The sequence below is a fragment of the Macrosteles quadrilineatus genome, unplaced genomic scaffold (genome assembly GCF_028750875.1).
Source record: "Macrosteles quadrilineatus isolate MER2022 unplaced genomic scaffold, UCM_ALF_1.0 Scaffold_1__1_contigs__length_201487025, whole genome shotgun sequence".
Classification (NCBI taxonomy): Eukaryota; Metazoa; Arthropoda; class Insecta; order Hemiptera; family Cicadellidae; genus Macrosteles; species Macrosteles quadrilineatus.
The window spans coordinates 60,245,297-60,262,083 of NW_026542594.1; the positions used below are offsets into that span (position 1 = coordinate 60,245,297).

Sequence of the window (16,787 nt, forward strand, 5' to 3'; positions counted from 1 at the left end):
AAATCTTTTGGAAATCATAGCCCCTACATAACTTAGGCCTAGAGATGCGTGTTTTCTTTTTCTTTTTTATCCCAAACAAATTATACACTAATTATATCGTTCGGTCCACTAGTACTGTAATTTATCATCTAACTTAACTTAATAAGTTAGGCAATGTAGCCTAGGCCTAATATTTTATACAAATTTGTTTTATTAAGTTACATGTTTTAACTTACACATTAACCTAACTTACATTAATTATTGTTTTTAGGCAAAAGAAAACTTAGCCTAAAATCTGTTGAAAATCATAGCCTAGGCCTACATAACTTGCAAGCCTAAGCTGGATGCGTGTTTTTTTACATCCCGAACAAATTATACACCATCGGACAACGTTAGGTCCACTGGTACTGTAATTATCGTGTATTAAGGAATGTAGGCCTATATTCGGGTGCAGTTTCTTAACTGGGTAGGCCTATTGCAATATCGATTGAAACTAAGTTATCGATTCAATTAGTAAACTTTCATGCGATTTTTTCTTCACCATCAGCAAGTTTGGTTGGTTAGGTTAGGTTAAGTATGATAGTTTTATTTTATAATAGATATATTTAAAAATATCGATTATTAATCAATATTTTCTATTCGATAGTTTCAATCAATATTAGCGTAGGCCAGTTAAGAAACTGTAGGCCTACCCCTATATTCCCACCCATGTTACGATCAATTTCAACTTAACTCAAAATTGTTAACTTTAGCCCTCACTATAAAAATGGTAAAAATTACGCAGGAAAATCCAGTAACCTTATACTAAGCTTATAGCCTATTTGAAAAGAAATTCTTGTTTTTTATAGGCCTATCTAAGACTTGAAAACAAGTGCCTAGATCATGACTAGGCCTACTCTACAATGTTTAGCAGCATACAAAATTATACAAACCGTGGAAAATTATGAACATTACCTGGAAAAAGTCGATAACTTACTTATATCATTAGTTTTAAAAGATCTAATCCAAAAATGTTCACATAAAACATAACCTAAAAATTCAATCCCCATTCTCTATTCTGCCTCAAGCCTTTCGGCCAAAAAAGCCCAAAAAGAAAAAGTGTCTCGCGTCTCGGTCCTCGGTGCACGAGACCTTACCGTCAGACCACGATTACTAGAAAAATACCGTCAGACCGCCACCGCCCACCACCGCGCCATGCACAACGAATCATACCGTGCATAGCCGAACTGTTCGTGGGAAATTGTTAGTTCTATCACTGTAGCTGTCAAAACGTGTCGTTTGTAGGTTAAATTTAAATTAATTTAACTGTCATAACCTAACCAAACTTGCTGATAATGAAAATTTTGAATAAAGGTTTACTAATAACAAAAATAGTTCTTTTCGTAAAATAAAATTATAAATGTCTTAAAATCAACTATATATTTTTATAATTATAAAATTAAACTATCATAACCTAAACAAACCAACCAAACTTGTTGATAATGAAAAAAAATCGAGTCAAAAAGTTAATGCCTCCGGTGGGTTTCGAACCGGCTACCTCCGAATCATCAGCCCGGTGCGCTATCCACTACACCTCCGAGGGGATCCCTTCTAGTAGGTAACCTTTCAAACTGGTGAAGGGACCTACCTGCCCGATATTGAAATCGGTCAGGTTGGTTACTTTTCTACGACGGCGCTGAAGGGCCACCAACTGATTAAAAAAAATATTTTCTTCATATCTGAGAAAAAACTTAGAATTCTAAGATTAAAGTCAGAGCCCGGGAAGTAGGCTTCCTCTCTGAGAAAAAAGTCAGAATTCTGAGTTTAAAGTCAGAAATTACAACTAGATCTAGTGGGCGTTCCCCTCTGAGATTTAAGTCAGATTTTAACTCTTTGCTCTCTGTCTACCCGTCCCTTTAGCGATAGGCTAGTCTTGAGTTTGAGTTGAGTATTGACTGAGTGAATGAGTAGAATAAGTTATAGCATAGCCACCTCTAATACAAGTAGATTATTGTAGATTATCAAATTAACAAAGGAAATACATAAAGTTCATCTATTTCCACATTCATCGCACTTACAATACGATAAATGCAACCAAAAACATTATGTTTGTATATTTTTAGTTTTAGACATGTTGCGGTATGTTGCAATTTTTCACTAAATTAACAACCTAGATTACAATTTTGTCTATTTTACCATACCTTAAAATCTACTAAAATATGTTATTGCGTATTTAAATACTTTCATTCATTGATACAGAGCAGCAATACTCTCATTGATGTTCATAGCCTAGCACGTGTGAAGACGGACGCAGAGGGGGTATGATTGCGGCGTTGCCAGTTCGAACGTCGCGGCCTTGTATTAGAGGTGGCTGTGGTTATAGTCTATTCAAACTCAGTCTTTACAACCATGGACACATATGCCATAATGGCTCTAACTTAACATATGCATCTAAATGCCAAAGATACTTTGGACCTTTGTTCTTGTATTTTCGTCGACGTAAACGTTTGCGGGTCCTGAGGTCAAATCCTACAGGGTCAAGTGCTTTAAGAATCGAACTAACTGTGTTTTGTTTTACTACAAAGCCATTTTGGATACATTTCAAATGCATCCATCTGTATCCATGTAGGCCTAACTGGTCTGAGTAGTTAAGCTCATTCCTAATGAAATGTTTCACCTCTTCAATTGAAGACTAATTAATCCTCCTAAACAAAACCTAAACCTTTTTAAAATACAGTACGTTTCAACTGTCTAATACTCAACACAGATGTGTTATATTTACAAGCAAAGTAAAGCTATATTTCTGCCTGAGCCAAGCCTAATCTAAAATAATCACAAAAATGGCTTCTCTTTCATTAGTGTCCATTTCGGTGCTCAATTCGCCGTTTTGTTAGGCAGTAGAAGAACGTCCAATTCAAGGAACGCCCACAAGTTAAATTCTGACTTTAATCTCAGAATTCTAACTTTTTTCACAGAGAGGAACGCCCACAAGCTAAATTCTGACTTTAATCTCAGAATTCTAACTTTTTTCATAGGGAACGCCCACTTTTTAAATTCTGACTTTAATCTCAGAATTCTGACTTTTTTCTCAGAGAGGAAGCCGACTTCCCGCGCTCTGACTTTAATCTCAGAATTCTAAGTTTTTTCTCAGAGATGAAGTCAAATATTTTTTTATAGTTGGTGGCCCTTCAGCGCCGTCGTACTTTTCAATTTGGTTAGGTAATGAACGCCCTCTTGCTCTTGTGGTGGGGGCATCGACTGCTCTCATTGGCTGCAAGGTTTCTGGGGGAGGAAGTAGTTTTTATGGGGTAAACAGTGCTGCCAACCCAAAAGTCTGGAGCAATAAACATTCCCATACAAGGGTAATGTGGGTAATTCCGATATTTACGGCTACAAAGTAGGCAGTATAAATGCCGAAGGAAATTATATGTATAAAAAATCTAGTTTGAACTTTTCATAGGTGAAATACTGTAAATAACAAAATACGATATTAAGTCGATAATCTTGCGAACCTGTTTCTCTCCATGCCCCTGGGTCACTGCTAGGCTACTTTCTCTTGTAACTAAATCTACAGTATTAACGGGTCAGATTTTATTAATTAACTAGCTGTTGCCGTTGGCATCGCCGACATACTTTTTCGTCTTTTATTCTTTACTATAAGCCTGCTGAAGTTGTCACTGACTTCGCTACGGAACGGAACTACCCTCTCTGGAACAACTGAATGATTTTACCAAAAATACTAAAAGTATTCATATCTCCTTTCATTCATAATCATACTCCAAGCCAAATTTTCCAATGGTACAGTTATTTTTCTCTAACTTTATTGAAAAGTATTTCAGATAGTCTAAAGTAGGATTAAAAGTAACACAAACACATTATTTTATTTAGTGATATACTGTATTAAATGATGTTCCCCGTTACTGTCTCGGCATGCTCTTGATTTGATATTATTCTTGAATTTTGTTGTCCCTTCTGTACATTTAATAATTACTAGAGGGCCCATGCTACTCTACAACGTTGAAATGAAAATCATATTCGAGCAATAATCAAATTTATAAATTTTTATTGAGTATCTTGATCTTAACTGATTCAAACGATAAATAGCTCAAATTAAAACCTTTAATTAACTTACTATTTTGCGTCAAAAACATGAAAAAAACTTAAACAATAGTGGACCTATTGATTTTAATCATAGAAAACCCTTATAAAAAAATAATTTATATGTTGGTTGTTCACATTGCAATTGCTTGTAGTCCGTCCGATTTGGATAACTAATTAATAGCTTAAATGAAAGCCGGCATTTCACTGAAGGTTCTTAGACCAAAATATGTAGGATTGTATAATTATAACTGGTGAAATGCATCTTAAATTGTAGTAAGAATTCGAAAAAGTGAAATATATGTTTTTTGGACGAGTAATACAGTAGATCAATATATATGCCGATGCTTAGAGTGAAATCTGTGCACACCTTCAATTTGAAACCTCAATCATGAAAATCGGTTAAATTCATTTTTAAATATAAGAAGATTGACTCTATTATTAACGTTTAACGAAAACTATCACCGTTTTACAACAAATTGTGTAGCAGTTCCGGTTAATGATAACAACCTATACTGAATTGAAGCTTTAGAATAGAAGATTTTAAATGTTTACGGGAGCAAGCTCCTAAAATGTAATAATATCGGTAGCTATACTTGCGATAGTACACTTGATAGGTTTTTAACAGCTTTTATTGATTTATGCATTATTATTATTATATAATAAATAATGCTATTTAATAAAATAAAAGATTGGTAATCATATGATTAAACGTACGGACACTGACTAGTTTTTAGGTGGTGGAACAAGCAAATTTTCACAGTTTTGAATGCAAACCTATTTTACTCGAAATAAGTTTGAGATAGAAAAACACTCTTGAAATACAAAAGTTGTGGATAATTTAATTCTACACTACCGATCTTCCATAAGATTTAAGATCCAAGCATTGTAACTTATAAGTTACAGACCAAAATATAATATCTTGCATACTCGAATTTCTTCTGAAATAGATTTAATCCCCTAAACCACCCTTGAATTTAGAACTTTGAAAAACCCCCAACTTTGTACATCTACACCATATACATAGATTGTCGTCCCAATGCAAAATTTTATTATTCTAGGTCTTATATATGTTTTGAGATACATTATAGTGATCATTTGTCAGTGATATGCCAATCAATATAAAGGTAGGTCAATGGAAAGCATTTATCTACGTGGTGATCGGATGCATAGCAGCTTCAAAACGGATACGTCACAAAATTCGTGTTTGCCTATTAAATATATTGGGTATCTATATTTAATATATAGATACCCAATATGCCTATAAACATTCAAACTTATGGGTCAATTTGCTGCACACAAAATCCAACAAAGTCTTTTAATAATATAGATACTTATAAGGTTAAGAAAACTCCAGAACCACTTAGGTGGAACACAAAAGTCAGATCAGGATAAAAACTACTTAGTTTTCCTATTTAATGCCTGAAGAATCAGTACACCAAATTTCAACGTTCTAGCTAGTCTGGAAGTTGGATTAGTAATGAATTATTGAGTGAGGGCTTTTACTTTTATATGTTAAGATTATTAGCTAAATATAACACATATGAAAGGTACAAAATAAAATCCATAAGTTAAATACAGTAGTAGAATATATAAAAACGGAGCTCCAGACAAAGCTGTCTTTAAAATTTGAAATAGGTGTTGCTGCAGACTTTTAATTTTATTCAGCGAGATTACGCCCCTGAATTTAGTGTTACTCCCTCAATATGACAACACTGTTGGATAAATCTAGCTCAGTGGGATAAATGCAGGGATGCAGCAGGCACTTGTAGAGCGAAATTTCCCACAATTTCCATGTAACCGTTTGACTGGTTTTCAGGTTATGTGACAAAATCCAAAACACAATTGAACATAGGATGCACAATAAATCGGATGTGTTTACTTTTGGGCTATTGACTTAATTATTACATCAAACAATTAAATGTATTCTGAACTTGTGTACCCGTTGCGAAATAGAGCGTACTATAGCTAGCCGCCATACGCGTGCTTCACTAAAGAAGCGCTAAAGAGAATAATTTATTGTTATGTTCCATAGATCTGTTGTATGAAAAATTAAATAACTCATAAAATAAATGCCTAACATTTGCATTTAAAGCACCAATCGAATTATTTTCAAAAACGTGTTTTATATCAACTAGACAGACAGCTAGCTGATCCACGGGCTTCACCCCGTTCCGTTTGACTTCATAAGTATTAACATTGAGTCTTGTTAACACTATTGATTGGATAAGTTAAGTTAACTGATAATCATTTAGCGTTGAACTTACTAAACAACATCACAGATGCAATTTACGGACTTGAGAGGCCATCAATTCTGGACCTGCCCTTCAGATTTTTGTAAAGAGTTTTATCGAAAAATTTGTTGTTAACAGCTATTTTTAATGTTCAAAAGTTACTTTGTTGTATTGCACTGCATATTTATCATGAAAACATCAAAAGAAATTTACAGATATTTTTAGTTTTACATATTCTTTAAAGACATCAAGAAAGTTATCAAGATCCCTTAGTTCGCTGACGATATAAATCTGTTTGAGGAAAGTTGCTTCCCTCTATGATTATGAGTCATTTTGCCTTAGGCTTAATACTTTAATTTGAAATGGCAACCATACAAAGCAGGTATTTTAAGCCAGTATGAATGGAGATGAGTGTAGGATGGATGAGTGGCACGATTTTGCATCCTTGTTAGTGACTAAGGCTGACATATTCCTTAGACACAGCTGTCAATTAATAGCCCATACTTTGGGCTAATGGATAACTATAGGGACCTACAGTTTATAGTGGAATCCGAACCACATTTTTCCTTGGTATAAAAAAATTGGTCTAATTATCAGGATAGTATTATGCGGATAGTCGTAGTAAGGGCGTTAATTCAAACCACGAAGTATCACATCCACAGTACATGCCTATAAATATCCACAACTCCTGACCTCCTAGTAGCTGAATTACAGGATGACACCACCGTCTCAGTCTCTTAATGATGTCTTAGCTAAGACTTGACCAAAGATAATGGTTGATTACACCAAGAATAAGTTAAAAATTGTTGGCATTAACAAAATTCTCTGGATATTGACTATTTCCCAGATTCTTATTGACTCGCCATGTGGGTTTGGGCTTTGGGCCAGACATTCAGCACATCTGTGCCAAGACCTCTGGCATTCTCAAAATGATCTGCTGTGCAAGACACTGTTTGAGCATCCATGATTTTTGTCTCCATACCTGCTATATATCCAGTATAATTTTTATGTGCGGCAACAACTAGGGTCTTCGGTCTTAGTGTGTATTCTGGTCGCTTTTACCAGCACAGCCTTTTTCAATGTCTTAGGCCCCCAATACGGGAAGAATGAGCATACGCCTAGTATAAATTGTCCTTAAAGTAGTTCTCGTATGTCAAGAAGTTTACAACATAGATTTACATTGTAAGAAAGGGGATTAACCCTGTACCCACGGTGCTCATCTAAGCAGATACTCTGTTTACATTACACTTATAGTCCTCGCCACCCTAAGTTGAGGCAGGGTATATCTAGTATATCCGTATATCTAGTGCGGCCTTTGGCTGCCTCAACTTAGGGTGGCGAGGACTATAGTCGACCAGTTGGTGTGAAGAGAGTTGAACAGTAGCATGAGTATCGATTTACAAATTCCTTTCCCAGCTGACGTGAGCTAGGCGATGACCGGTAGGGCTGACTTCCAAGAAACATCGTTAACCTATAAGTCAAACACCCAATGAGAAGGGCTAATGAAGAAAATGGAGGGGTGAGGAGTCTCGGAGCTGGAGGACCTGAAGAAACAAATCGAGGAGTTCACCACGGGCCACTGGACCAAGAAGATCGAGAGTTTCGGAGTGTGTGTATCGGTGCGTGTGCTTCTGGGACAATAAACAGTATGTAAAAAGAATAAAATATATAACTAAAGTTTTGTAAAACAAACAAGTCATATAGTTTGTCAGTAACTCATTCTTTTAAATTTTTAATTGATTTTCTTTTCTTGTAAATTATAACGTTGTAAATTTATTTATCTTATTATTGTTGATCTTTGCCTTTTCAAAGTTTTCTTTTGCTTTTTTTTGTTGTTTTTCTTAATTTAATTTTGTTCATTACTCGTTGAGCAACACCCTTAAGCAGTCTTATGTCCCATTAAACTAACACCTCTAGACATTAACCTAACACCTCTAGACTATGAAGTTCAAACATTTATTCAGAGGAAAATTCTTGAGTGATTTTATTGGGTTGGCTAAATAGAGTTTTTGTCTCAACTTTTAAATTACTTATTTCATTTTTACAGTACACTCATTAGTCATTAAACACCAACATTATTTTATTTTACTAGCTATATATTAACTTTGCTTCTTAAGATAGGCACTCGCATATATAATATAAATATCATTTTATCTTTAGGTAGTTATCTGAGACATGTACGATCAAGAACAATAAAAAAATATATCTAAAAAAAGAATATTTTATCTATAAAACTGTCAAAATAGTTAGAAGATCAAAATAAAATATATAATCATTTTTACATGTTTTCTTTACAAATTACAGAGAAGTTTACTGGTAAGAATTTTAACAAAATTAACTCCTCTAGATTAAATATAAGGTTTATTGGTAAAGTATAAAAACAGTACATAACAATAAAAGGCAACATATAATAATAACTATAGCTGCCCTGTACAGCGGCCAACCTTCTCCATAATATTTTTGTCCAGAGGTGGGGCTACATCTTTCTTCCTGAAACAAACATTTTAATCTTGGTAAAGAAAGTCACAATTTTAAAATACTCAGGTGTACCAAATTATGCGGGTTGGTATAGTTGGTAGTTTCAAATAAAAAGGTCTTATTTTACAATGAATTACCATAGGTACCCTTAACTAAAAGTTTTTAACGGGTTTATTCCGCCTACAAACGTGCGACACAAACTCGATCTTTGAAGGGCTTTCATTGCTTGTTAAAGACACATGTTAACTTCTTGCCACCTTCTTGCTAGAAGAATAACTCTTGTTAATGTGGCAAGAAATAGATATCTTCCTGAGGAGGATCTAATTGGGAAGCTACAGGCTTTTATCGGACGCCTGAACTTGTAACTTCAAGAAAACAACTGTATGGGGTGTGCAATAATTTTATTTTTGGATGAAGTGCTTTATGGTCTTGGCCTGCCCCTGTTAACAGTTTTAACAGGATCAGCAACAGGTAAATTAAACCTTTTATATTTTGTCTAGGCCTATATTTCCCTGATCAAGTTAGTGCAAAGAAGTTTTTGTTGAATAATAGTTGTAAAGGCTTTAATTTCCTGAATTGAAATAAGTACCTGGGGACCGAGCCATGGCGTAGTTTATTTTGATTGTAAAAGCAATATACAGGAATGGATGCTTTAGAAGAATTTGAAATTTATAAAACAATCAAAATTCAAGCTAACACATTATTAAACGACAAAATCAGTTTACAGTCTAACGCTCTGTATGATACTCTAATAAAAAAACAAGAACAGCTGATGAACAAGGAGCCGAGCTGTACACAGTCCACTGCCCAACCATCTTCCGCATCGCAGTCATGACCCTCATCTGCAACTGTGCGCACGAGGTTGGGGTTGGACATTGTAAGTTTTTGTTAGTAAGCCTACTCGTTTTGTTCATAAAACGTCTATGACTGTAAATAGTATATGTCCGTGTTTCGCATTTAAACTCTTGATGACCCTTTTGAAGTTACAGTGTTAAATGTTCTTGTACAAGATCTCATGATGAGGACTTAAGTCCTTAAAACCCGTAATCTATAAGGACTAAACAGGATCAATCTGGCAGTACTGAGGTAATTTTATACCTTATATAGTTGGTTCATTGATCTTGAGACAAAACAACTCAAATATGAAAATGAATATTATGTTATTGATTTATTTTAACGTAAACAGTAGGGCAATTACAATGTTGGTCATAATTGTTTTTATACAGTAGGCCAACATTTGGTGGCTTTTGTTTATAAATTCGGACTACTTAACAACTGTTTGGATTAGGCGGTATAGTTCATCTTCCCGTTGCGAAGCACGGGCACAGAAGCTAGTAAATTACTAAGTGATTTAATGAATAACTCTATATATAATATTTACAATAAACTATATCTTCAAAAACCTGGCTGTTTAACGGATGATATGGCAGACATACACTTATCTCACTATGTGCTCTTCCTTAAGTTCTTTTACGGAGTAGGCCTACAGCGGCCTATAATTAGTATTCCTTTCAGCGCCTTCTGAAGGAGGGTGCACCCATCTCCTGCAAATGAGTAGGCAGTTATGAGTTGTAGTTAATAGTAGAACGAGGATAGCTATTCTAGGTACGTTTGAGACGACAGCAGGAAAAGTCTATATTTTGTGCTCTTCTGGTATAGTACTCCTGCACCCCAGTGGCGGATCCAGAGGGGGGGGGGGGGCAGTCGCAGTTTGGAAATACATGTCATATATTTTTGACTGCATGTAATACAGTAGTGCATACAAATTGTGTAAAATAATTTGTCACACTAACTTAGGACAAAGAAATGGTATAAAACTGCCATTTTTGAAGACTTAGTTTAAACAAATTTTTGGGGAAGGAGGGGGTACGCCCGAACCTCTCAGACACCCTGGTCCCCCCCCCCCCCTTGTGACTGTTCTAGATCCACCACTGACTGCACGTCATCTTTTCTAGGGTCAGGATATCAAGCACTACACCGTGAGTACCCTTAAGCTACATTTCCATTCCTACAAGTCGCAGGCACAAGTCGAGGCACATGTCGAGACCATGACGAGGCACATGTCGCACGTAGTTTGTTATGCCGTTTCTATTCCAGGCACAAGTCCCGCGACTACAACTGGCAGACAAGGCAGTGTTCTCTTTTATTGTGATGTGGTGAGGTTCGGTGGCTGATTTTGATTATATTGTGTTCTACAAATCACCATGGATGACATAACAGCCTCTGCTTTTTTATTTATGGCTGGTGCATACAATGAACTTAGAAGAAAACTACCTAGATAGTGGATAAGAAGTTTTTTGGCTAAAAGAGCATTGGAAGGTGCATTTAATCAATTGATGAGAGATTTGCGCGTACAAAGTGGCTTCGAAAATCTCTTCCAACGGACTCAACGAAATTTGAGGTTATGATTACCTGTAATTTATGAGCATGCGGTAGTTTGGAGGACTTGCGCATGCGCGAGTGCGCGGGCACATGTTTTGTCGCGCAGTCGGCGGGCACAAATTTGTGCCGCGACTTGAGCCAGGATGTTTCCATTCCTACAAATTTGGAGATTTGTGCCGGAACAAATTTGCAGGAATGGAAACGTAGCTTAAGATCCTTTAAGATTGGCCAGCAATGATCCAAATGCTACACAACTGTAATAATCCTAAAGGTTCTGGACAGCATCGTTGTATCATCTGCAAATAATAATGTTTTCCCATTCAGATTAAGGCAAGATTTTGTATAGGTTAGGCCTAACTTATACCCTTAACCTCATTGACGGGTAGGGCAGTCAAAATCGAAGCAAAAATTAAAAGCCGAGTAGGCTAAGTTTATGGGAAGATTACATTAGCTTAGTGTAGCCTAATGTTTTTAATATCATAAAATAAAAATGTCTTAAAATATTATTAGACTAGCCTAGGCTATTCATGGGGTTACAGCTCTTTTGCTTGATGCATTGAAATGGATTTGATGAAGTAGAACTACACAACAAGTACTATTACCCCTGATCTATTTAACTGCACAACTATACTTATTATTTATTTTAACGTCTGTGATAGAGCCTATATATTTGATAGGCTATGCATAAAAAATGTGACTGTGATAATAGGCCTATATCGCTATTGATCAAGTAGCCTAAGTTATATACCGTGAGTTAGTGTCTCAGACGAAGTCTATAGTAATCAGTGATTATTCAACGACCAATAAAATGGGCCTACTTAATTACTTGATGTCTTTAAGATGGCCAAGTTATTTTGTTAGTAGTATCAACTAAGTTTAGACTAACCTACAAGGTTTATTATCACACATAAAAATGTTTTGATGGCCGTTGCCCTGGCGGTAGGTTAGTTGCGCATTTGCTACCTACAAAATCCGGGCCCTGTAGGGTGGGTTATAATGCGGTAGAATGGCGATAAACTTAGGTTAGTTGCCCATTGACGCCTTGAAAAATAGATCTCTTGAAATTGTAAAGAGCAATGAAGCGTAGGCCTACGAAAAAGCCAGTCTACCGAAATAGGCAAATCATTATGAATTTAATGTGTACCATGTAACCTTGTAAGTTATAGCCATCCACCTCCACCTGTCACGTAAAGCCACAATAATCAAAGAAAAAATCACACTACTCCAGCTGCTGAGAGTATCAAATACGTATAGGCTATGCTATAAAATGCTAAAAACTCAAATGGTAAACTAAAACTGTCATACAAAAAACTGTATACTTTGTCAGCATCTTATAAAAAATAAAAATATAAAAAAAACTAGAGCACTTGTTGCTCGAAATCGATCAATAGTCTAGTACCGGAAGTATAAAAATCCAACTAAAAGCGCAGTATGCAACTAATGGATGGACTAGGCCTATTTGATGTATAGATTCATTCGGTTAGCTAAGTTAGGTTAGGTTAACTTTACTAACCAAACTTGATATATTGAATGAAATAATCGATTTATCGATATGTTTATTCGAATTATAGTGTAGGACGTAAGGCATAAAGTGCAGTTTAATTTTAAAATAGATATATTTTAAATATCGCTTATTAATCAATATTTTCAATTTGATAGTTTCAATTGATATCAGCGAAGCCCAGGAAACTGTACCCCCAATTTATTTTATAGGCTACCAGAAACTAATTTGAATTTGCTTGAAACGTTCAAACGTTAACATTCTAATGACCATGTCCATGTCAATAAGTTACACCTTTCAATTTTGTGATGACAAAAATGGTTCTTTAAACTGTAGTAGTTGTTGTAACTTAGGCCTAAATTGAAAATACACACCTAAAATACAAATTTGTATGACAATTTGACAATTGAAATTGACAAACAATAAATTCTCCAAAATCCAACCTCAAACTTACTAGACTAGACTAGACCTGACCTAGAGCAGCAGCAGACAGTGTTGCCACCACGTTGTTGCGATTTTACCCTAAAGGCGGGCTAAAATTACCCTAAATTACCCTAAATCTACTTTGAGTTACCCTAAAAATTACCCTAAATGTTAATATTTGCGTTTAATGCTATAAAACATTGTTAAAATCATATAAATCCTACATAAGATGGTTAATTATACTAAATGAAGTTCCAATATCAATCAATTTACGTAAAATTATACTCGATTCTAAAAAACCACCCGAAAGAAGAACACAAAATGTTGATATTGAATTGATCAGCTCTATATCGACTATCGTATAACGAAAAATATCGAATCAAGAACTATCGAATTTTTTTACTGTATCGACCCATTACTACTGTTTTTGGACAATCATATCTTTAAAATACAGTACGGTACCACCAAAGCTTTAATCTATACATAGTAGTAATTTCTTGACACATTTTGTAAAATAATCCAGTTTAATTCAATTCAGCCACATAATTAAATATCAAACCCAGTAATGACTAATATTTCATATTTTATTAGGCCTATAACGTGTTATAGAATCGAATACATTCTAAAACAGATAATTTCCAACTATTGATAAGATCGATTAGGATAACTTATTATGAAAAAATCATCATAGCAAACGATTTCAACCAATTTGAATCGAATATGATAGCCATAGTATGTAATGAACGTTTTTTGCCAAATTTTGAAGTTTTTTTCATTTTTTTAGTAAAATTTCCATTATTATACTAACTTTTAGTTTTACCCTAAAATTGCCCTAAATCTACCATTACCCTAAACTTTACCCTAAGACCAGTAAATTACCCTAAAAAGGGTAATTACCCTAAAAGTGGCAACACTGGCAGCAGATCAGATCTAGAAGAGAAGAAGAAGAAGAAACGCGGAACAGAACAAGAAACGAGACGAAGGAAGGCTGAAATTTGGGTGGAGTAGAGGTAATTCAAAGAAGTCGCGGGAATTTTGAATTGATAGATAGTAAATCCAGTTGGTCTATCAACAAATCACGGAATACATGTAAACACTTATTTAAAATAATATTGTTTACAGTTTAAAATTTCTGAGTGAACTGCTTGTTCACTATGTTGATCATCTAGAGTTAATTTATTCAATCCAATAACTTGAACTACCCAGTTGTTTTTAAGTAAATCTTAAAAAGGTACTTACTTAAGTAAGTACTTATAGGTAGGCCTAACTATATTGATAAGTTACCATTTCTGACCAAATTAAACTATATTTACAGCATTTAATTAAGTAGGCCTAAAGCCTATGTATTAAGTCTATATTAATTAGGCCTAAATAATGTATAACGGTATAACTATCGTTGTTCATACTTGTGTAAACGTAAACCATCTTGCTTTGATGTAATAATGTTAGCTCTGTTTGTGTTGAAATAGATAAAATAAATTAAATAAAGCCTGCTTAACAGTAACTTATATATTTAATTATTGTAAGTTACTGTACTTAACTCAGGCCTACTGATAATCTCCATTAACTTTGTTGGATCAAAATTTTTATAATATTTTTAAGACCTAACTAACATTTAAATATCAGTTTTTGTTATCGGTACCTTTCATCCATTAAGTTAGGCGCCTTAGTTCTTAGGGATTCTTATTTCAAACTACACAACAGTGGAGTTTGAGACATAAATCTACAAGAACTAAGTTAGAAAGGCGCCTACTGGATTAAAAAATAGCTTTAAAATCAACATTTGAATTTCTTGTCACTGGCTTCATAAATAAAAACTAATTTTAACTTTGAAACTAAGATTTGTCCGATGCAAACTATGACGGTGCTGATTCATAAGTTAATTAAGTAATGGCTGTTATTAGGTTAATAAAATGTAGGCCTAACTCCCAAACAAAAATTTGCCTAAGTTGACTTTACAACGGCTGCACTTTAGTTTACAACAACAAAGTCTTTGAATTAAGTCAGCAGAACCAGAAGGCACTCCAATCCATTTTCGACTTCCACAACTCCAACAACTCCAGTCTCCAGTCCCTGTTGTCACAGCTTAGCCGTGACAGATAGCCAAATATCGATACGATAACCACATCGAAAGACTAGCTATCGGTCGTATGAACGATGACGTCATACCTGCTCTGCTCTGTATGATATTTCGCTCACCGAATCGGTGGGGGACCGAAAGCCAAAACGGCACACGGAAGATTTCTCAGGTGCCGTTTGACGTCACTAACTGCTTTGAGGGAACACCATTACCGCAACGATGCGGATTGGCCCATCGGCCTCGGTGGTGTAGTGGATTGCGTGTCGGGCTGATATTCCGAATGTATCGGGTTCGAATCCGGCTGATAGCACTTACTTTTTATCAACAATTTTTTTTTCATATCAGCAAGTTTGGTTGGTCTGGTTAGGTTATGACAGTTTAATTTTATAATAAAAAAAAATATAAAATTGAATTTTAGACATTTATAATTTTATTTTATGAACAAAACTATTTTTTATATTAGTAAACCTTCATTCGATTTTTTTCATTATCAGCACGTTTGGTTAGGTTATGACAGTTTAATTTAATAATAGAAAAATTATAAAATTGTCTGTTTCTTCAGACGCAGCAGTTAGTGACGTCAGCAGTTAGTGACGTCAAACGGTACCTGAGAAATCTTCCGTGTGCCCCACCGCTCAAAAGCGCATCCTAAAAATCCGCAACGATGACATCATAGTTTAGTTCAAAATTCCTCCTTTAACAGCGTTGTAGTAGAGCTGTCAGATCTCTTCTTAAGGGAACACCATTACCGCAACGATACGGAATTCAGTCATCGGCCTCGGTGGTGTAGTAGATAGCGTACTGATCTGATAAACCGAAGATACTGGGTTGTGCATCAGCTACTGATGCATCATCTCCTTCCATGGGTCTCCAACTCTTTCTTCTCCATCATCGTCTTGCCTTAACACTGACAGCTTAGTAGTGGGGATGGGTAGTAGAAACATATTTCAGTTCTGGCGGTGATCCTGCAACTTAGGGTGAAGATAATGTATAAGCCCAAGAATGTAAAACCATCCAGACCCCAATTTTTAGGGACCTTGGTCGCCCGTAATGACGTCATCAATATGGCTCTCGGAAGAGGATGCTGGGTCGCTATGAATTGGTTACTATACCAAAATGCCTGAACCGAAATTTGGCATACAATGGCTTGAATACGATATCTAATCCCAGTTTTTTAATGGTCGAGTTTGATTAGGTCATTTTAAAATGGCGGCCGTTAATAATTAAAAATTGTTTAATGTTTTGTTTTTCAACTCTCTCCAGAAATCTGCAGCAATCTTTTATTTTCCTTGCAATCACAGGTTGTGATGCCGTCCCTGCATTTCATGGAATAGGCAAAATACCCCCACTACAGCAAACCTGCAGACTAAGTGAGTTTCCATTTGCCTGATTTGATTTTCAATTAAATCCATTTCAATAACATTAAGTTTAGTGTTAACTAGGTATGCTGCTACGGGGAGGGTAATAAAGTGTGTTTTTTAATTAAAATATGAATAGGTTAAATAAATTCGCCAATCTTTATCAAAATATAACCATAAACTAGCAAAATAACTAATCAGTGTATTCAAAATAGTTTAGAGAGAAATTCGAAAATTTACGTTTACAGGGGAAAGCATGAGAAAACCCAATTATT

The 16,787-nt window shown here is 35.2% G+C and overlaps 1 protein-coding gene and 1 long non-coding RNA gene across 4 annotated transcripts in view; both read right to left on the reverse strand.

Annotated features, from left to right (window-relative positions):
- The window catches only part of LOC128983239 (uncharacterized), a 68,540-nt gene extending 67,431 nt beyond the window's left edge, over positions 1–1,109 (reverse strand). Inside the window, exon 1 of one of the 3 annotated variants that reach the window (XM_054402470.1) lies at positions 934–1,109. The gene's annotated coding sequence lies outside the window, so the exon portion shown is untranslated. The remainder of the gene's footprint in view (positions 1–933) is intronic. The other 2 variants (XM_054402467.1, XM_054402468.1) reach the window with 2 other exon arrangements.
- A 7,546-nt stretch (positions 1,110–8,655) lies between these two features.
- On the reverse strand, positions 8,656–13,115 carry LOC128982757 (uncharacterized). Its single transcript, XR_008489721.1, has 3 exons — positions 13,026–13,115; positions 10,205–10,312; positions 8,656–8,780 (listed from the first exon to the last, which is right to left on the reverse strand). It is a non-coding gene; the product is annotated as an uncharacterized LOC128982757 (long non-coding RNA).
- Between the last annotated feature and the right edge of the window lie 3,672 nt (positions 13,116–16,787).